The 23082-nt window shown below is 40.1% G+C and overlaps 1 protein-coding gene across 6 annotated transcripts in view; it reads left to right on the forward strand.

Annotated features, from left to right (window-relative positions):
- The first annotated feature begins 1074 nt into the window (after positions 1-1074).
- Atg5 (autophagy related 5) overlaps positions 1075-23082 on the forward strand; it is a 126516-nt gene continuing 104508 nt past the window's right edge. For 3 of the 6 annotated variants that reach the window (XR_009056665.1, XM_057761493.1, XM_057761492.1), the window contains exon 1: positions 1113-1341. The gene's annotated coding sequence lies outside the window, so the exon portion shown is untranslated. Of the gene's footprint in view, positions 1342-23082 lie in introns of all 6 variants that reach the window. The other 3 variants (XM_057761491.1, XM_057761489.1, XM_057761490.1) reach the window with 3 other exon arrangements.

Below are 23082 nucleotides of genomic sequence, written 5' to 3' on the forward strand. Positions count from 1 at the left end.
AAATTCTGTTAGAACATTTCTGCTGGCTAGCTTTCATAGTACTGGAAGATGCTATACAGAATTTTGAGCGATCAGTCAGTTGTGGGTCCTACCTGCAACACTACTGGTGTAACAGTGACAAGTGTGTTATGGAAGCAACCAATTGCTTTTTGGTTGGTCTTGAGGTACACACCACAGAAGGGAACTGACACTTGGTAATGTAAACCTAGCCAAAGGTCCATGGTTGGGTAGGTCGTAGGTCCAGGTAAGGAAGCTCTGCTCTTCTTTTGCTAAAAGGTGACCATTTTATTTCTAAATAGCTATCCTAATATGTGCACTATCACTGCTGATGCCAGTTTAGGTTAAAGAACCTTCTTTTTGCAATGGACAGTGGTTATTGCAGAGACTCATTAACAGGTCAAAGTGCTGAGAATAAACAGCTGTTGTATGCTCAGTCATAAAAGGGACATCATGTCCTCCAGGGTTTAGGGACTATCACAAAAGAGGAGTGTTAGTCCCATCCACTGGGTGATAAAAGAAAGAAAAGAAACCCTCCAAGTTCTTGTAAGACTTTTGTATAGACTCAGTTTAAATACTTCTTGGGGGTAAGTTTATTATTTATTTTCCAAGCAATTAAGAGTAGAATGGGTAGGGAGGAATCAGGGCTTTTACCATCTCAGGTTAAATACAGCCACTAATGCCTACTGTGGTTTTACAAGACAGAAGAGGATCTATTGAGCAAATGGATTTGATTTACCTTGAAAGCTAGGTGTGGTGGCTCGGGTTTGCAGTACCAGCACTTAAGCGGCTGCAGAGCCTAAGATACAAACAAGTTCCAGACCCGCTGCAGCCACCGTTGGAGACCACTGTCCTGTCTCGAAACCAACAAAACCGTGCCAATCACTCTTAAAAGTAACGTTTTTACGATACTGTTTTGTGAGGAAGAAGAAAGTTGTGCTACCACGGCAGCCCACATCTCAGCTCAGGATTCTTCACTTCCCGGTTCTCAGACGTAGGGGCGCGCGCTGAATCGTCTACGCACGCGCAGAAGCGGCTCAGACCTAGTGGGGCAGAACTCGGAGGGCGGAGCGCAGGCCACGTGGGCTTCGTGACGTCATCTGCCGGCGCCGAGGGCCCCTGGACTTGCGGTGGGCTCCGGGTGCTGTGGGTCGGGTGCGCTTTGGTTCGGAGGGCGGAAGTGCATGCGGGGCTCGCTCTGACCCCGGTGGCGGCGCTCTGTGCGGCTGCGCAGCCTTGGGAGTTCTGCTTTTGCGGCTCTGCAGAACAGAGTGAGTCAGGCAGGCAAAGCCCGACTGAGCGTCTTCCCCGCGGTGGGAAGCCGGAGCAGAGCGGTCACTTCGGGTAGGGCTCCTGTGTGTCCGGGGCGCGGATGTGAGTGGCGGAGGGTGGCCGGGCGAGGGCTGCGGGCTAGCGGCCGGCGGGGGCACACCCAGGGAGATGGCGGGGGAGTTGGTGGCGATGGGCGGAGGCGCGGTTGGCTAGACATTGCCCCAGAGCCCTTGGACCACCCTAGCTGTCCCTTTGAGAAGTATGTCAGTTCCTTACTAAGGTAGGAATTGTAGCATGGAGTCGGAAACTCAAGTTAAGAACTTGGATTTCTCGTGAGAGGTATTTAAGTCGCAGTTACTTTGGTGCATATCAGTTCTATTCAAACGTAGTATTTACTCCAAGCTATTTATCTTCGGTGCCATTCTTTTAGTCTCAGTTTAATAATAGTCCTTAATGCTAACAAAGGCATTCTCTGTTAGTGGAACACTTTTATTTATTAGTTTCTTTGGCTTTTTCTCAAAGCCTACTCAGATATGAGGAAGCTAAGAAGCTGGGAGACTTACAGATTTTTCTCCCGAAGCATGTAACTTTTTTAAGGAAACATAGCATGTTTTCACTAATCAGAACTCGGGATTTATCAAACAGCAGGTGCCTAGTCAAAGCCACATAGAATTCACTTGATAAGTCTCTTGGGTCCTTGATACCAAATATTTGGTCTGGTAGAAATATTCTGACTTCATTAGATATATTGTTTGAATTGAATTTGATAGCACCGATATGAGAATGTTAGACTAAGTTTAAATGTACTTTGAGCCCAGTGCTGTTGCTCATACCTTCAATTCTAGTATTGGGGAGGTGGAGACAGGAGAATCAGAAGTTAAGTCCAGCCCTGGCTACTCAGTGAGGTTGATGCCATTCCAAAGGTCTTAGGACTCTCAAACACACTGACACCACCCCTTCAAAGCCCCAAACAACCTACCATGCACAAAGCCCTGCCTTCTATCCTGAGCAGCATAACACCAAAACTACCTGGGAAACAGAACAAAACAAGTGTGGTGGTTCAAGCTTGTTATCCTTATTTTTGGGAAGCTGAGGTAGGAAGGTTACCTTAAGATGGAGGCCAGCCTTGGCTACAGAGGATCCCTCTGTCCTAAAAAGAAAGAAAGAAAGAAAGAAAGAAAGAAAGAAAGAAAGAAAGAAAGAAAGAAAGAAAGAAAGAAAGAAAGAGAAAAAAAAGAAAAGAAAGAAAGAAAAAGAAAACACACACACACTGGGATTGAGTCTTTAATCCCAGTACTCAGAATGCTAGTCTGGTCTGCATAGTGAGTTCAGACCAGCCAGGGTGATAAAATGTGCTCTTGTCTGGGGGAAGAAAAAGTATATGCTAGGTGATGAAAGGTTCTAGTGGAGCTAAAAGTCATGAAGGTGCCACATGGAAAGGCCATTGGGGTATAGTAGCTAGTTCCATTGGAGAAGAATGAGCAGGGGGTAAGGGGAGAAGAGGGGTACTCAGATGAGATGAGGCAAGGTCCTGTGTGACTTTATAAACGCTTTAAGTTTTTTTTTAAAAAAATGTATTTGGGTGTTTTGCCTGCATAAATGTATGTCCATCATATTTATGCCTAGTGCCCACCAAGGAATGTATAGGACAGGAATTAGCAAAAGTTGTAAACCACCATGTGGGACTAGGACCCAAACCCAGGTCTCTCCTAGAGCAGCCAGAGCTCTTAACCACTAATCCGTCTCTCCAAAACCCTACTTTTTTTCTTTTCCTTCCTTCCTTCCTTCCTTCCTTCCTTCCTTCCTTCCTTCCTTCCTTCCTTCCTTTCTTCCTTCTTCTTTTTTTTAGACAGGTCCTATCTGTAGCTCTGACTGGCCTGGAAGTCTCCTTGTAGATCATGCTTGACTTGAACTCACAGAGATCCATGTGTCACTACTTTCTGAAGGATGGAATTAAACATTATAATTCCCTCCCTTCCTTTTTTCTTCCTTCACTGTACAGAGTTTCTCTGTGTAGCCTTGTCTGTCCTGAGACTTGCTCTATAGACCGGGGTAGCCTTGTAGTCAGTGATTCACTTCTGCCTCCCAAGCTCTGGGATTAAAGGTATTTGCCAACATCACCTAGCTCTAATTTTTACTTTTTATGAGATAAGCTTGAATCAGGGGCAAATTGATCCTGGTTGAGCTTTGAAATGATCCGATTGCTGTGTTGACTGCAGAAATAAAGAAAGATCAGAGTGGCTTGGGTTGGGTGTGTTTGGAATGATTAGATTATAGATTTACTTCTAAACTGGAGTAGATAGAATGGTTAGGAATGATTGTAAACTGTGTGGGTGGGGCAACAGAAGAATGGATTCGCTGGAGACTGTGTTGGGGAGAAGGAAGGTCTGAGGTCATTTTCAATTGTGCACCTGTCAGTGCCAGTGTGTGGTAAAATACTTGTGGAACAAGCTCAGAAGTCTGAGCTGGAAGTTGTAAGAAGTGTGCGTGGTGTTTAAAGTCCTTTGAAAGATGTCCTGGGGGCCTTTTCCTTTAGGACAGAGAAAGGTGTAGACAAGAGAGAAGATAGGATCTCTTCTGACTTCATACACCAGGGTGGTACCGTTCAGTAAATCTAAATCCCCTGCTTGGAATGACTGAACCCTATAGTTTAAAGGGGAAACTAGAAATCATGGTCATGAGCTGAGGAAAAAGAAAGAGATTGGGAAATTTGAAGATATGATTGAGTGATATAGAAAAGTGTAGGGATAAGGGAAGATAAGGGCAAGTGATACAGGAAAGTGGATTGGAGGAATTTAGGGCACTAGACATTGCCTTAGACTCGTTTGAGGCTGTTTGTAAATTTCAGGAGAGACTAGCCACTGTCTGTAATAATCTTTCTCTTCAGCCTTGGTAATGGAACTGAAGTCCTTTTATGTCTTCCCCAAGTAAGTGCTCCCGTGGCATATTTACTCGAGAAGATTGCTTAGACATTGGTTTAAGCCAATAGAAACTCTTCATTACCCAGCTGGTGACTACACCGGGTGTTCGGGCTCCCTGAAAAGCCTGAGCCTTTCTTAGGGTGAGCATTTAATCACAAAAACCATGTCCTGAGTTGGCATACTTCAGTTAACAAGGACAGTTAGCTAGAAGGAGAACTATGGAAGCCAGAAAGCAAGGTTAGTATATTTATACTTTCCCAGGACTATGGACTTTGATGGTTTAGGCCCATGTTTTAGTTTTGGCAGGTGGTGTTGTGTATGTACTGAATTTATTGCCTCAGTAGTACTTACATCATCAGTCAGTTGTGCTAAATATTGGGTCTGTGGCCCAGTTACACTCTACCACTAAAATATATCCCTAGCCTTCTTCTTAATTTTTATATTGAGATAGGTCCCAATCAAATTGCTCAGGCCTTGAATCCACCTTATAGCCTAGGCAGGCTTTGAACTTGTGATCTTCGTGCAATGCTTGGGATTATAGACCTGCTTTGCTAGACCTAAACAGCATATATTATTTTTCATTTTTCACAAACATATTCTAGTAAGTATTATGTATTTTAAATAATTCCTAGGTAGTTGAGACTTTGTCAACAAAAATAGCCCCAAGTAATAGTGGGTTAGCCCTTCCTTGTAGATTATGTTAAAGGAACTATTAATTGTTTATCTTGCTGTGTATTTGCTAAATGACTTTAGAGAAGCACATGATTAGCTTGTTGATTGGGAACTGTGTGTAAAGCTCTAGAAATAGAATAGTCAAAAGCTACTGTCCTTCAGAATATGTACAGGGCTGGAGAGATGGCACATAAGAACACTTGCTTATATCATTAAAGACCAGAGTTCTCTTCCTGGCACCCATTCAATAACAAATGCCTATAACTCAAATTGAGGGATCTGATGACCTCTTCTGGCTTCCACTTATTGTGTGGATGCTCTTTTTTATATGTGTTTCTGTATGTGTTCACACATTCACATGGCAGTGTTCAGGAGTGAGTTTTCTCCTCCTGCCGTAAAGAGTCTAAGGAATTGAACTCAAAGTATCAGACTTGGCTGAAAGTATGTCTGGCTACCTGATGAGCAGTCTTAATAGCCCATAAAGTAAGATCTTTTGAAAAAAGAAAGAAATCTTAAAAAAGAAAAAGGATTACTTCTAGAAGTTTTCATCATACTTTGGAATTTCTGTATCTTCAACATTGAATTAACGGTGACTTAGCATATGTATGCCTTTAATCCCAGCAAGTTTTCTTACAAAGAAACCCTGTTTTCAAAAGCCAAGAATGGATGGATGGACGGACTGACGGATAGATTGATTGATTGATTGATTGATTGATTTAGAGAAGCAGTTAGGTGGAAGAGTTTTGTTTTGTTTTGTTTTTCTTGTTTTGATTTTATTGAGACTGTTACACTTTGTAGGCCTGGCTGACCCCTAACACACAGGTCTGCCTGCCGCTGCCTCTTGAGCACTGGTACTAAAGGCGTGCACTACCACAACCTGCTGGAAGAGCTTATTAAGTAGCTCGGTCAGTGTGATCGTTCTCTCTTCATTTAGCAAAATTTGCAAATTTTGAGATGTGCTAATTGGGTATAAGAAGGTAGACATGATTTAATTTTTGTCTTCTCTGTCAAGGAACTCCCAGTTTATTGTGGAGAGAGGCGAGATACATAACTAAAAATTGAAATGCCTCCTAGTGTGAGATACTGAAACAATTAGGCTGGAAGTTGCTTTAGAGGAATACTTCCTAAAGCTTAGATATTAAGCTAACTCTTAAAAGGAGTAGGAGTGTTTTAGAGAGAATCCTTGGCCTAAAGAGGGTGTGTTCATCAGATTGTCCATAGGAGCATGAAGAAAGTACATACCAGGTACGTAGACTGGTCATTGAGCTGCTAAACATGTGAAACACCTGTGCCTGCACCTGTACTGCAGTTGCTTTCATTTTACAGATGGAAGATTCAAAGAGGAGTGAGTTTGCTTAGCCCTACAACTAATGGGTGAAGTCTGGTGTTTAAAATCATGTGTGTGATCTGTACCTACCCGTATTGCCTGCTGTCCACATTTAAATGTTCCCTTATTTTTTTTTTTTATTCCTCAGTCATTTTTTCCAGTTATTCTTCCTTGGGAATGTATATATCTTCTCCGATCAGCCCACTACAAACATTGTAGGTCCAACACTCATGTATGTTATTTGCTTCAGTTGCTAAATTGCCTCCCAGTTAACCTCTTTACCTCCAGGCTTGCCCTCCATGCTCATCTCTGAGATTCTTGTCCCATTTCACCTTTCTCAGAACTCACAGAGTCTCTAGGGCTGCTGGATGGAATTGATACCCCCACTGCTTTTTATGTGACATGTTTGTTGAGCTTGCACAGATTAGACAGTAAAGGGCATGCTTGCATTTTCTAGCATTTGCCACGTGTCTGTTACTGTATCAAATACCTTCTATGTTTTTTCCCTCTGAAACAACTTTGTGACTCAAGTATTAATTTTATTCCACAGGAGAAGGATATTGGGACTTTTGAAGTATCTGGGATTGGGACATCTGTGATACTGAAGCCCTTCCAGTATTAATTCTCACAGAATATTCCCAGGCAGAAGTTTACTAAAATGTTTCTGCATTCTCATCTTTACTGATGTGGTGTCTTCTGTTGGAATGTATACAGTCCCTAATGTGCGCTCGTAGAGGCAGTTTCAGCTTTGTGATAATTTTGCGATAAGCAAAAGCAAGGCACAGTTAGAAACTACCTGAAATGGTTTTTTGTCTTTTAGAAATAGAGCCTTGCCACGTAGTCCAGGCTGGTCTAATACTCTTGTATGTAGGGCATCTTCAGCTCCGTCCTATTGCTATGATAAAACACCATGACTAGAAGCAGCTTAAGGAGGAAAGGGGTTATTTCAGCCATGTGTCCTGAAATCCCCTTTCTTGAAGGGGAGTCATGACAGGAACCTGGAGTCAGGAATTGAAGCAGAGGCCTTGGAAGAGTGATACTTCCTGATTTACTCCTTTGCTTGCTCAGCCTGCTTTCTTATATCACTCAGACACATCTGCCCAGTTGTGTGACACTGCCTGCCCTAAGTGGAATGGGCCTTTCCACATCAATCATTAAACAAGAAAATGTCCTGTAGACGTTCCTATAGGCTAGTCTTTATGGAGACATTCTCTATACTAAAATTCCTTCTTTCCATATAGGTCTAGGCTTGTGTCAGGTTGAGAAAAACCAACCAGCACAGTAGCCTGGGTTGACCTCAAACTTGGATTCTTTCTGCCTCAACCTCCAAAGAAGTGGAGTGTGGCTTCTGGTATGGACTTGATTCTTTTTAGACACAGGATTTTAGAAAATAATTCAATCTTTTCATCTTAGTTTTATCATGTATATTATAAATGAGAACTTATACACTTGTGTATAGCCAGGGTGAGGTGGTATAAAATATATAGTATTCCTAGAGTTTTAAAACTTGTCTCAGGCTGAGCGATGCATGTTTGTAATTCCAGCACTTGGGAGAAAAGCAGGAATATCAGAAATTCAAGTCATGCCTATGCTGTATTGTGAGTTTGAGTAGTCTGGGGAGACTACAAAGATCCTGTTGCAGCCTGCCTTCCCCCATAGTATCATTGATGTTTATCCAATCTGATTCTTTCACATCATTTTGTGGGCTCATGTACTCTTTCAGAAATAACTGAAAAGATCCAGACAATATCTCTGGGTACCTGTTATGTTCCAGACACTATTTCAAATGTCAGAAGTAAATTGATATTTGAAATTCAATCCATTTCCTCAAGGAAATGCATTACTATCTACTGAAGGCGAGGTGTACAGATGAATACCTTTAACACAAGCTTGTCAGGTCTGTAGTAGAGGAGAAGTAAAGGTGCATCTATGGAGGAAAAGGGATGATCTCGAGTCATGCCTAGAAGAAAGATCTTTAAAACTGGGTACTGAATGATGTTCCAAGTTGGAAGGCAAAGTCGGAGTGCTGCTTTACCGTGGGGGGCACACCAGCATATGCAAAGGCATGGAAATGGCATTAAAGTGCGTGCCACATTCACTAGATCTGGAAACAGTGACTAATGGTTTTGTTTTGTTTTCCTTTTTTTGATAATACACTATCTCTCTATGTAACCTTGGCTCTCCTAGAACACACTCTGTAGATTACACTGGCCTGGAACTCAAGAGATCTGCCTGCTTTCCCCTCACAGTTGCTGGAGTTAAAGGCTTCTGCCACTCTGCCCTGCCAATGACTAAGGTTTTAACAGTTGTTTTTGTATTCACCTAGTACGTACCACATAGCTTGATCTATCAAAGGATCAGATTTATTGACTATATTTAAAGTTTTCATTCAACATTTTATTATGTTTAGTGATCTGTATGTGTGTGTGTAAATACTTGTGCTCAAGGCCAGAGGTGTCATATCACTGGAACTGGAGTTACAGACAGTTGTCATATACCTAAGGTTGGTGCTGGGAAATGAACTTAGCATGTGCTCCTAACTGCTGAGCCATCTCTTTAGCTTGGTTATATAGAAAAGTATTTTAGTAACGTGTTTGAGGCAGAGTTTTTAGAAGTTATTTTTCTTTATTGTTATAATTCCTGATTGTTTCTATGGTTTTGATTATTCTTAGCTCTTCAAGCAGTGTGTATGTTTGGAAACATACTAATCTTATGTTCACTACTCAGTCACATTCCTAGTCCTCTTTGCCCCCTTGCTTTTGAGTTATAGTTTTTCAGTGTAGCTCAGGCTCACTTGAAACTTGTCCTCCTCCCTGTTTCCCATGTGCTGAAATTACAGGTGTATGCTGTATATCTTTATTAATTTGTTCATGGTTAATGTGGTAGTGCTGTTTTCTGTTGTTGAATATTTTAAGATGTGTTATATTAGTTTGTGCTATGGAATATTTGTTTTAATGATGCAAAGATGAGTTGCATCCTTTTATGTTGCATTTGTTTAACTCTGTGAAGTTTTTACTTTGCCTGTCTAAACTACCTGATTGGTCTAATAAAGAACTGAATGTCCAATAGCTTGGCAGGAAAGGATGGGCAGGGCTGTCAGGCAGAGAGAATAAATGGGAGGAGAAATCTGGGCGGATCAAGGAGTGAGAAAAGAAGGAGAGGAGGACACCAGGGGCCAGCCACGGAATAAGAAGTAAAGAAAAATACACCAAATAAAGGAAAAAGCCCAGAGGCAAAAGATGGATGGGATAATTTAAGTAAAGAAAAGCTGGCTAGAAACAAGCCAAGCTAAGTCTTGGCATTTATTTGAAAGAATAAGCCTCCGTGCTATTTATTTGGGAGCCGGGTATCAGACCCCCAAAAGAGCCAAGTAATAAAGAAATAACAGTTTTCCATTTTACAAGTGAGAAAAGTTAGGATCAATAGAAAATGGAATCACCAGTTTTCCATATATTTTAAGTATATTTATTAGACCAGAGACATAAAATTTATTATAGGTTAACTTTGTCCTTTCTACTACTACTACTGTTAATAGTTATTTGTAGTCTGCATGTGGGTATGTGTACCTCTGTTCCAGTGTCTGTGCAAGTCAGATGTCAGATCACTTGGAGCTGGAGTTGCTTATAGTTGTGATCTACCTGATGTGGATGCTGGGAATTGAACTTGGTTCCTCTGGAAGAACAGTCAGCACTCTTAACTACTGAACTTTCCCACAGCCCCTAGATGAACATGTATTAGTGTATGTTTACATTGCCATGCTCTGCTTACTTGAGCTGCCTTGGCTCAGTTGGGTTCTTCCCCTGAAGACCAAATACATGTATATATTGAACAGTGGCCAAAAGTGACCAGCAATGGGGAGGCTTCAGGGAGATTAAGAATTGGAGTTACATCTGGGCTACAGTTTGAAACCCTGTCTCAAGAACTAATAACCAAGATGAAGAATTGCAAAGAGGATATGAACATCTGATTTAGCTATTGTTTTATGTACCTACTATAGAATGTTCATAAACATGGCTGGATTACAAGGTGTTGAAGCCCCTGCCTCTCTGGCCATGGTGATGTCTGCCTTTAATTTTTGCCTTCTGGGACCAGAGGTAGGTGGATCTCTGAGCTCAAGGCGAGCCTGGTTTACATACTGAATCCCAGTACAGCCAAGGCTATATCCTTTAATACACAAAGGATCTATCCTTTCATAAACAAAAACAAGTGACAAAACAAATCCAAAAGAAGAAAAAAATCTGCGCCCGTAGTTGAGTTTGGAGGTGGTTTCCATTCCTCCAAGTCTATCTTTGTATCTCTTTTGAGCAGAGACTCAGACATTAAGAGGGCAGTGTTGGCCATTTCTTTATTCTGATCCAGGAAGAAGAGCAGAAGAGAATGACATGGAAAGAGCAAGGTGGTCACATGTTCTGACAGTCCAGATAGGTAGAGAAGTCAAATCCAGGCATGATACTTTGGTTTATGGTGATCATTTGTCTACAGTAGTGTTTTGGGCTCTACTAGTCAAGGCCATCTTAAGTTTCATTTGTTGTCAGTTATTTTCTACCTGTGTTTTCAGAGATGAGTGCTTAGTACTTTATATTTTTCAGTTTTTGATGTGCCTATTAGTATGTCTTAGTTAGGTTTTTATTGTGCTAAAACAAGAAACAGAAGCAACTTGGGAAGAAAGTATTTGCTATATCTTTCATTTCCAGGTAAAAGTTGATCAGCTAGAGGAAGTCAGGGCAGGAACCTGAAGGGAGGAACATGAGGCAGAGACCATGGAAGAGTGCTGTTTACTGGCTTATTCCTGGCTTTCTCAGTTGCCTTTCTTTTTTGGTTTTTCAAAACAAGGTTTATCTGTGTACCCACGGCTGTCATGGAACTCGCTCTGTAGACCAGGCTGGCCTCAGATTCTACCTGTCTCTGTCTCCTAAGTGCTGGGAACAAAGGCGTATGCCCCCACCACCTAGCCTCACTTTACTTTCTTATATGCCCTAGGACCACCTGCCCAGGGACAATACTGCCCACAGTGGGCTGGACCCTTCCATATCATAAATCAAGAAAATGCCCTACAGACTTGCACACAGGCCAATCTTATGGAGACAGTTTTTCTTTCAGTTGAAGTTCTATCTTTCTAATGACTCTAGCTTATGTCAAGTTGATGAACAGAATACATAACAACAGTAATCACAAACATCAAAACCTACAAGGAGTTAGGTGCACACCTTTAATCCCAGCATATATATATGCTGATCTCTGTGAGTTCCAGGCCAGCCTGGTCTGCATATTGAGCCTTTGTCTCAAAAGAAATTGATCCCAATCAGGAAATAATCATAACCTGATTATTTCTTATTTTTTAAAAATTAAAATTTATTTTAAATTTTATTATATTTTTAAAAGTTACAAATAAAAGAAATTTCCCAAAGACTATGCAATTCAATGAGCTTCTATACTTTTAATGTAAAGTAGCCATTTGAAATGGAATCATTGCAACTTTATGTTGAGTTTTATATTTTCACTATTTTATGCACTTAACGCACAACCAAAACCAAAAAACTTGAACTAGGAAGCAGATAACTTTATATCCTCTTTGTAAATGTGTGTTCATTGCATTCATTCCTTCTTTATCCCTTAGTGTCAGCCTTTCTTTTTCTCTTTTGTATGTTACTGCACCTACATCTAAGTATATATATATATATATATATATACACACACACACACACACACACACACACACACACACACACACAGAGGCTAGATTTTACATATGATGGAGAACATGTGTTTTTGTTTTTTCTTTCTAAGATTGTGTGACCTCACTTAATGTTATATTCTAAGTCCATCCATCTTCCTGCAAATTTTTTTATTTCATTTTTCTTTGGAACTGAACAATATTCCCTTTTATATATACCAAATTTTCATTTTCCATTCACGTGTTTGTGGGCAATAAGGTTGATTTCCATTTCTTGCTCTAGTGAATAAAGCAGAAATAAAAATGAGGGTACAGATACTTTTACAGTAGGGTATGCCCAGAAATGAAATAGGAAGATCATATGCTATTTTTGTTTAAAGTTTTTTGGGGGGGAAGTCTCCAAACTGATTTCTGCAATAGCTGTGTTAATTTGCACCCCTACCAGCAGTGAACAAGGCTTCTGTTCTCTATAGTCTCTGCAGCATTTGTTGGCACATTTATTGATGATAGCCATTCTGTTGGGTGAGGTGGTATGTAACTTGAATTTGCAGTTCCCTGATTCTTAGAGCTGTTGAACACTTTAAAATAATTATTAGCTGCTTGCATTTCATTTTTTTTAAAAAAATAAGTGTATTAAGTCCATATACCCATTTGTTAGTTGTAAGTTTTATTTCCTAGGTATTTAATTCCTGCAGTTCTTTGTAAATTCTGGATATTAGCCACTTGTCTGCAGTACAACCAACTGGTAAAACTTTTCTCCCTGACTGTGGGCTGCCTCTTAATTCTGCTGATTATTTCTTCTGCTGTACAATAAATCTTATTTACTTGTAGTCCCACCTGATAATACTTGAGGTTGGCTCCTGTGCTGTTGGTGTCTGTTCAGAAAGTCTTTGCCTGCCCCAATAGTTTGAAAAGCATCCCTTAGGTTTTCTTCGAGAAGTAGAAGTGTTTCGGGTATTAAATTAAAGTCCTTGATCCATTTTGTATTGATTTTTTTTATACAAGGTGAAAGATAAGAATTTAATTTCATTCTTCTGCAGGTACAAATGCAATTTGTTCAGCACCATTTGCTGGATACACTATCCTTTTTCCTAATGTATGTTTCTGCCTCTTTATCTCATAACTAAGGGTACATAGCATTGCCATTCTATTTTTGGGTACTCTGTTCCATTGGTCTTCGTGTCTTTTTGGTTTTTCTGTGTAACAGCCCTAGCTATTCTTGAACTGACTCTTGTAGACCAGGCTGACCTCGAACTCACAGAGATCCACCTACATCTCCCTCCCAAGTACTGGGAGTAAAGGCATGAGCCCGACCCTTCCTGTCTATTTTCATGCCTGTACCAGGTTGTCTGTAGCCCTATAGTATAATTTGAGGTCCAGTGCAGTGTTGTGACTCCTTAGGGTTGCTTTGGCTATTTGGAATCTTTTGTGTTACCGTATGAATTTTTCATTGTTTCTTGTGAACTGTGATTGGGATTTTGACAGATAAATCTGTGAACTAATTTTAGTAGTATAAATAATTTTTACAGTATTATTTCTAATAACCCAGGAGCATGGGATGTCTTCCATCATCTTCTGTGATTTTCTTTTTCAGTGTCTTGAATTTTTCATTGAGGTCTTTTACTATTCTTGTTAGGTGTATTCCTAAACACAACTTTTTGGGAGTTACTTTGTGTTGTGATAAGAGTGGCGGGGCTGCGTCCCGGCACCCAGCCGCCCGCATGGCTAGCTTATGCCCCGAAATAATTACACGGAAACTGTATTCTTTTAAACACTGCCTGGCCCATTAGTTCCAGCCTCTTATTGGCTAGCTCTTTCATAGTGATCTAACCCATTTCTAATATTCTGTGTAGCACCATGAGCTGGCTTACCAGGAAAGATCTTAACCTGTGTCTGTCTGGAGTGGGAGAATCATGGCGACTCTCTGGCTCGGCTTCTTTCTCCCAGCATTCTGTCTGTTTACTCCACCCACCTAAGGGCTGGCCTATAAATGGGCCAAGGCAGTTTCTTTATTAAATGAAAGTAACTCCTCCATCATTCTTTGAATGGAATATTTTTCCTAATTTCTCTCTGTTGTGTTTAAATTTCTTTAATATTCATTTAGAGTGTGTAAGTTTGCATTGTGTACATATATGCCATGCATGCATGTGGGAGTCAGGACAGTCTGTAGACTCAGTTCTCTGTTTCCACCATGTAGCTCCTGGTAATCTAATTCAAGTTGTTAAGCTTGGCACCAAGTGTCTTTACCCACTGAGCCAGCTAACTAGTCCATAACCAGGTAAACATAATTTTATTTACTTAAAATTTTATTTTGCTTTTTTTTTCTTTCTTAGACAGGGTTCTGCTGAAGTTTTGGAGCCTGTCCTGGAACTAGCTCTTGTAGAGCAGGCCAGCCTCAAATTCACAGAGATCTACCTGCCTCTGCCTCCCAAGTGCTGGAATTAAAGACATGCGCCACCACCTGGCTTAGTTTGCTTTTTAACGTTTATTTCATTTAGGATTTTAGCATTTGTATGTTTCGGTGTGTGCCTGTGTGAATTTATGACTCACATTTGCAGTGCCAGAAGAGACCAGAAGAGGGGATTGGATCGCTGGAACTGGATTTACAGATATTTTTGAGGAATCCAGGCTGGGTGCTGGGAAGTGAGCTCAGGTCTGTTGGGAGAACAGTAGGCACTCTGAACTGCCGAGCAATCTCTCCAGTTGTTGCCCTTGTCAAGAAGAGCTGAGGACCCTCCTATTTTCAGCAAATCATTTGAATGATCTGCACCTTCAGAGACTTTTCTTATGAGTGTAGAATTTAAGCATGCTTGGACTTGAAGTCTCCTGTGGTACTGATGAAATTGGCAAATGTGTGTTGCTTGCCTAAAACACTTGTTTATATTTAATAAAAATTAAGTTTGAGGCCAGCCTGGTCTACAAGAACTAGTTCCAGGACAGGAACCAAAAGCTATGGGGAAACCCTGTCTGGAAAATCCAAAAAAAAAGAAAAAAGAAAAAAAATTAAGGCACTGCTAAGTACCAGAGTCCTTATTCTGAACTGACTACTGTGCCGATAGTTTGACATTGGGCAGATCTTTCCCCACCTCTTGCAGTATGCAATGTGAGGATGACTTGCATTTGACTGACCTTTAACTTTTTGATTAATTGATGATAATTCCAATTGGGCACTGAGGGGGGAAGAAAAGGATGAGAACAAGCGTCTTTATGTACCTCAGTGTTAATAATTGATTTCAGGGCTAAAAAGACAGCTCAGTGATAGGAACACATGTTCCTTTTGCAGAGGACCTGGGTTCAAAACCTAGCACTCACATTGTGGCTCACAAACCATTTGTATCTCCAGTTTCAGGGTATCTGGCATCTTCTTCTAGACTCTTAAGGGCACTCAGAATGCATGTGATCCACACATACATATAAACAAAGCATTCATAAATATAGTAAACATAAAAAGAATTTTAAATTGACATGTGGTGATATTTTGTATATGCTGTAACAAATAAAGCTTACCTGAAGGTCAGAGTGTAACACTAAGCCACTAGTTAGTCAAAGAGGCCAGGCAGTGGTGGCACACACCTTTAGTGCTAGCATTCAGGAGACAGAGGCAGGTGGACCAGTCTGAGTTCAAGGCCACCCTGGGCTACACAAAATTGATCTTTTCTAATAGAGAAACAGAACGCACACAAAGGTGATCTCAGGACTTGGGATCACATGGCTTTAATGCCAGCACTAGGGAAGTAGAGACAGGAGTGATATGACTGGGCAGAGAGAGGCCTATTAAGGCGGGAGGAGACAGGAGCTCAGGGCAGTCTGAGGGTTTGTAGGGATGGATGCAGTCTAAGGATTTGTAAGGACAGGATTGCGCCATTGGTCTGAGCATTGGTAAAGGTAAGAACTCTAGTGACTGGCCGCTCTGCTTCTCTGAGCCTTCAGTTTTCACACCCTAATAGGTGACTTTATGTTTTTATTATTAAGACCAGTTAGAATTTGTGCTACATTGATATTGGCCTGAACCCATAATTTTGGGGGAATCATATTTATTTAGGATTTTTCATTATATATCCTAATAAGTTATGAATTAACTGACCATGAAGATTGAGCAAAGGTAGAACATTATTTTGGTAATATTTTGAGCCTTAATATCCAGATAGCCTTTCTTTGGGTTTCTCTAGTAATTATCAGCAGTATGTACGTCAGCATGTATGCATGTAGTATTGTTGCCAAAATGATTCGGCGTAATAACCAGGCTAGCTTAATATGAAATAGTAAACTTTAATGAGCTTACAACACCAGGGATCCAGCAATGAAAACCGGAAGTACAAAAGGGACTGGCGGGGTTCACGCCCGCCAGATTTATACGTAAACATTAGCCCAAGGCAAACACGCCCCCCATTGGGCTGGGCTTCCCCTACATCTCCCCCTTTTGTCTAAATAAGACAGAACCAAACCAAATACAAACTATATACAATAGGAACAAATAATAAATATAAAATTACAAATAACAAACAATATTGAGCAAGAAACATATAACAAAAGTTTTGCTAAACATTCTATCTCAAGGAGTCTAAATAATGTAGAGAGTAACTACAATTATCTAATCTTCAACTCCGTCAAAGATCTGAGAAGGGAAGTAATATTACTTAAGCAACCAGGAAGAACAAACGAGAAATTTCCAAAATGTGCAACAAATGCAGAGACAACTGACTACCTGGGCAATCACCCAAAGTCTCATTTGTAATGTTGAGTCAGCCAACTTTGGCTAAGGCCTAACATAACTGTCATACCATTATTAAAGGCAAGGAACTTTCTTAGAACTATCCTGCCCTGTCTTGGCAAGATAAGACAATCCTGTTTCATCCACTTATGGATATTCTGTATCTTTGTCAGTAGTTGAGGTATGGGCTTTTCTTAACCCAAAGGCTAGTTCTTCCAAGAAGACAAACTCCCAGTGGAGTGTCTTTGGTGCTCAACGTTCTCTCGGGAGTAGAGCGGTGTTGCCAGGAGTATTTGTGTCTCGTTGGCATGGAATTCTAAGTTAGATTAAAGGCCATTTTCTACTGCTCTTCAAAGAGGTTGAAGATTATACTATCTATACTAAATATAATCTCTAGGTATCTGAAAAACCTGATTATCCTAAAAATAAATATGACAAACATATATGACTATTGATTTATAATTCTCGATATCTATCTAACTTGAGGACTAAGAGAATAACAAATTATGAGAACAATGATCTCCAAATGTAAACAATGTCATTACATACCAAATGTAAACAATGTCATTACATAAATAATATCAGAGGTAGAAATGTACATTGCAATATGGTAAATATATCAATACAATATAGGCAGAGGTATAAGCATACTCTTATACAATAGAGGTAGAAGCACTCATTCAATATTCAATATATCAATATACAAGAATCAGTACCAATACAATTTTCTAAAAACAGTAATTCACAAATACCAATCATCCCATCAAACCAATTGATCCCCCCCTTTTTTTTTGAAAGCACCCCTAATCCCATAAAATATCTTCCCCATCCCCTCAACCCTATATCAACCAGTAAATGATGTCCCTAAACCTGAGGGCAAACTCTGTTGGGAGAGGGGACGTCGTCCTCTAAGATTGCTTCCAGCTGACATGCGGGTGACGTTCTTCTTAGGGGGTCCTGTGAAAGCAAATGATGATAAAATTCCCAAGTTAACCTTTGACATAAGAAAATTGTAACTAGCCTCTGAGCGTTTTGAGGAGGTCCGGCCAGAGTGTTGTCAAAAATGTGCACCATTCGAAATTGTCTCATGCAGTTGGAACCAAAAAACAGGTCTAATTTTAGCGCTAAAAAAAATTATAATGTCATAATAACCAGGTTGAGTTGATGTGGGGCCCCATCTTTATCCTGGAAACTTCAAAGATTACTGTAGGAAAATTTGTTGCTTGTTATGGGAAATTTAAACGTTAACTACAAAGACATATACTGACATATAAAGAAAGACACAGATATGAGGAAAGGCAAAGAAAGTTTATCACGAATATAATTATTCTTATTCTGTCCCATTTCATGGCTCCTGACCTGAGACAGAAACTCAGAGATATTTCTTATCAACAGGCTTGGAATTAAAGAGGGACTGAGCCATAGTCCAACTCCAAAACCAGCTCTTACATATTTATAAAGAAATGTTTAATAAGACATATAAAAAAATTTGTACTTACAGAACATGTTCAGTTTTATTGCTGATCCTTAGTGGGTCGTAACTAGTTTCCATCCATCAGTATTTAACTATTCAGGGTCCCTTAAATTCTTTGAAGATGAGTGTTTTCCTGTGGAGATAAGAAAAGAACCCTGCCCCCAACATATATATATATATATATATATATATATATATATATATATATATATATATATATATAATACTCTTACCATCACTATGGTCATCATCCTTGTGAATGAATTGTTATTTATCTTTTCCAAGTGACTTCTTCAAACAGAACCTTTATTAATTTTGACGGTATCCACAATTTTTCCTCTCCTGTGGAGACAAGAGCAAAACCCCTTCCCCAACGCAGCACATCTCCTGGCTTCCATTGCGAAGTCAGCACATCCTTGAAATAAACTGGTTGATTTATTTCAACAGACTTTTCCATTATCCAATGTCTTTCTGCAGCCATAGTCCCCTTTTCATTAGTGTTGAGAAAATTCAAGGTTAATAAAGCATTATGTAACCTATTTCTGGGGGTGTTTTCCACCCCTATCTGTTTGTTTAACATATCCTTTATAGTTCGATTTGATCTTTCTATGACTGCTTGACCTGTAGGATTGTCTGGTATACCTGTAACATGTTTAATATTGTAATAATCAAAAAACTGTTTCATTTTCCTAGAAACATAAGCAGGACCATTATCCATCTTTAATTTGCCAAATTCTTCAAAGTGGAACACATCCATCTGCCAGATTTCATTCCTTTGAGTGCCCTTAGGATTAGCCCCTGCAGGCAGTGGTGTTTGATTATAGAAAGAGTAAGTAGGGCATTTCTTTACAATCTCCTTAGCTTGTTGCCATGTAATAGAAAACTCTTTCTTCAAGCCTTTGCTATTGACATGATGTTTTTTATGAAATTCAGAGGCCTACAGCACACTACCAATCAACAATTGATCAATTTCTGCATTACTTTGTGCTAGAGGACCTGGCAGACCCGTATAGGATTGGATGTGTGTTATATACATAAGGCAAAGCCTGTTCCTGGTCATGTCTTGTACCTGGATAAACAAAGAGGTTAGTTCTGTATCATCAGGTATAAATTCAGCAGTTTCAATATGTAAAATAACTCTTTCTGCATATTGTGAATCAGTAACTATATTAAGAGGTTCTTTAAAATCCTTAGCACCATAAGAATGGCATATAATTCTGCCTTCTGGACAGAATCATAAGGACTTTGTTCCACCTTACTCAAGTCTTCTGATTTGTAACCTGCCTTCCCTGATTTATTGGCATCAGCATAAAATATACGGGCTCCGGTTATTGGAGCATCATGGACGATTCGAGGAAGAATCCAAGAAGTTCTCTTTATGAAGTTAAGTCTCTTGCTTTTTGAATAGTTGTTATTAATTTCTCCCAAAAATTAGCACAAGCTCTTTGCCATGGTTCATTATCTTCCCATAATTTCTTTAGTTCATGAGCAGTGAAAGGCACTATAATTTCTGCTGGATCTATGCCTGCTAGTTGACGAAGTCTCAGCTTGCCTTTTGTAATTAACTCAGAGACTTTTCCCACATAAGTTTTCAATTTCTTACTTGGTTTATGTGATAAAAAGATCCATTCCAAGATAATATCATCTCTCTGCATCAAAATTTCTGTAGGATAGATTTTGGATGGTAGTATGACGAGAATACAGTCGAGCTCTGGATTCACCCTGTCCACATGTGCCTCTTGTAATTTTTCCTCAATCATTGTCAGTTCCTTTTCTGCTTCAGCTGTTAATTCTCTGGGACTATTCAAATCTTTATCACCATCCAAGGTTTTGTTCAAATGAATTATTAGATCAGGTGTTATCCCAACAGCTGGTCATAGACTGGAAATGTCTCCTAACAGTCTTTGAAAGTCATTAAGAGTCCATAGGCGATCTCTTCGAATTTGTGCCTTTTGTGTCTTAATTTTTTGCAAACCTATTTTATAACCTAAATAATTAACAGAATCTCCCCTCTGAATCCTTTCGGGAACAATCTGCAGTCCCCATTTAGGTAAAACTATCTTCATTTCTTCAAACAGTTTTTCCAAGGTATCCATGTTTGAATCAGATAACAAAATGTCATCCATATAATGATATACTATCGATTTGGGAAATTTCTTGCGTATTATTTGCAATGGTTGATTTACAGAATATTGGCACAGGGAGGGGCTATTTAACATGCCCTGTGGAAGAACGGCCTATTGGTATCTCCTCGAAGGTTGAGAATTATTATAAGTAGGGTACTGTGAAGGCAAACTTTTCTCTACATCACTTATAGAAGTTTGCCAGAACACACGGAACTCATCCTTCAGATCATTATTGCTTGTAACAGTAGGCAAAGGGCTTTCTAATTTTCCTAATGAGGCACGTTCTCTGCAGAAACCGGAAATGACTGAACCACGTTCACCATGGGGGCCTGCGAGGGCCCCCCCTCACGTTTCCCGTCTGTAACAGGTTGCCTTGTCTATCTTTTGTTGACCAGCATTCATTCGTCCAATGCCTGCCTCTCCCACATCTCCTACATAAACTTGAAGGCTGGGTCCTCCTATTTCTGTTATTTCTAGAAGACGCATTATTAATATTTCTGGAAATCCGTTGTCTACAATTCCTTTTCATATGTCCCATTTTGCCACAATTAAAACATTTGGTATTCTGATGCCTTCTTTTACCATTGGAAATTGCTTCTTCTACCCATGCTTCAGTGCCATAGTCAAATGTATCAACATTCAGTGTATGCAAGACCCATTCTTCCAAGGGCACTGATCTGATCTTTAAAGGCCCCAAGATCCTTTTGCACTCCACATTTGCATTTTCATAAGCCAAAGAAAGACTCAATTATTATACATCTTGCTTCTGGGTCAGATAATCCCTATTTGTACAGCTTTAGTTAGTCTTTGTAGAAAGTCACTAAAGGGTTCTCTCTAACCCTGTTTAACTCTGATATATGATTCCATTCTGTGTCCTGGGTCTTGAACCCTGTCCCAAGCCCTTAAGGCTGCTGCAGTACATATGGATAGGGTGTGTTCATCATAATTAGCTTGTTCCTGAGGGTTGGAAAAGAGCCCTTCACCTAGAATTTGATCTATGGAAATCTTAATTCCCTTCACTCTTTCCTGCTGTTCTAAAAGTCTAGCCTCTTGCCTGAATAAGCATTTCCAATTCAATTGTGGTCCACTCTGAAGGACCGCAGAAGCCAATTGAATCCAGTTATAGGGCGTGGCCTTGTTGGTTACAGACCATGATTTTAGCATCTCTTTAACAAAGGAGGCATGCATCCCAAAATTCATAACAGCCTGTTTAATTTCTTTCAGATCATTCATATGGACGGGCTCCCATGTATCTTCCTTGATGACCCTAGGGTTTCTGGAACCAATCACTTTCTCTGTTGTTATTACTGGAAAGGCAGGTAGAGCTTTGTAGGAATTATCCCGGAAAGTTTTACTCACTGATGGAGTTAAAATTTGCCTTTCTACCATTTGCTCCGGATCATCAGAATCTAGAATTTCCTCAATCTTTTCAAATCTTTTTACCATTGCCTTCTGCAAGGCCTGAATCTCCTATCCAGAATTATGCTCCAAAGCCTTCTTCATTGAGGATTCTAAGGTATGAAGTTTGTCCATTAGAGATAACATCTCATCTTTGGACATAATTTTCATGGCATGAATCGTGCCTTCTTGTATTGACAATCTGTCAGCCAATCTGTCATAAGCTTTAGACAAAATCCGATTGTCACATTCAGCAGTTTTGATTCTCTCAGTTAATGTTTCAGTTCCTACAAAAAGGGACTGAAGTTTATTATCCAAATCAGCTGTTCCCTCTTCCATAGTAACGAATTTCTCCTTAATATCAGACTGTACCTTTTCTAAATTTTGCTCAGTTGACCGAGTCATGTTAGACAAAGATCTATTCTCTTCCTGGAGAACTTCAAACTGATTCTTGAGGAGATTGTTGTCAGTCTCAATTGTTTTTAAGCATTCAACCTCTGCCTTAAGAATCCTGGATTGGTCTTGTAAGGACTTTATCATATTTCTATTATCAAACCATATAGTACCAAGGAAAACTACGAATCCCAGAAAGATCCATAGATGTGGGGTGACAGACACCACTTGTAAAATCTCCCACATGGTATAATCAAAAAGGCTGTGAAAGTCTGGAAGGGTAACGTTTTCAGACATTTTCAATCAAACCTGTATTTATTTTTGTTTATCCTTATTTATTTATTGTGATTGATTTAAAGAAATTTTTACCTGTAATGACCGTTGCCTGCCAGTAGGTGGCGGGGTGCACCTGAGTCCACATGGCTGGGAAGTTAGAGCCGGTCTGAAATAACTACTCAAAACCGGAAGTTAAAGCAGACTATGTGCTGTGTGAATTAGAGCAGGCACCGGGCTGATAAATAGGGGGAGCACACTGTAAAAGCTGTGGCGGTCTAGCGGGCTAGGCGCGAGCCGAGTCGCGCTTCCTGAGTTCCATTAGCTGACTTGCTCGCAAGGGCTGGGAAAGATAGAACCTAGGCAGTGAGCCGCCACACAAAATTGTGCACTGGGCGTTCTCTCAATCTAAAGTTCAAAGCCAGATCCGCGGTGCGGGGCTGCACTCGGGCGGAGGCAAAAAAGCCACACCTTTGAGCGCCAAAATGTTGCCAAAATGATTCAGCGTAGTAACCAGGCTAGCTTAATATGAAATAGTAAACTTTAATGAGCTTACAACACCAGGGATCCAGCGATGAAAACCTGATGTACGAAAGGGACCAGCAGGGCTTACGCCAGCCAGATTTATACGTAAACATTAGCCTGATGCGAACACGCCCCCCATTGGGCTGGGCTTCCCCTACATAGTATTGATATAGGATACTCCTTTTTTTTGCTGTGAATGTATTTTCCCATTGGATAATAAAGTAGCTGATTTGACCTATAGCTAGGCAGGATGGAGCCAGGTAGGAAAGCCAAACTAAAACTACAGGGAAAGAGAAGGGCAGACACTGAGGAGAAGCCA

This window comes from Chionomys nivalis, chromosome 2 (genome assembly GCF_950005125.1).
Source record: "Chionomys nivalis chromosome 2, mChiNiv1.1, whole genome shotgun sequence".
NCBI classification, from domain to species: Eukaryota; Metazoa; Chordata; class Mammalia; order Rodentia; family Cricetidae; genus Chionomys; species Chionomys nivalis.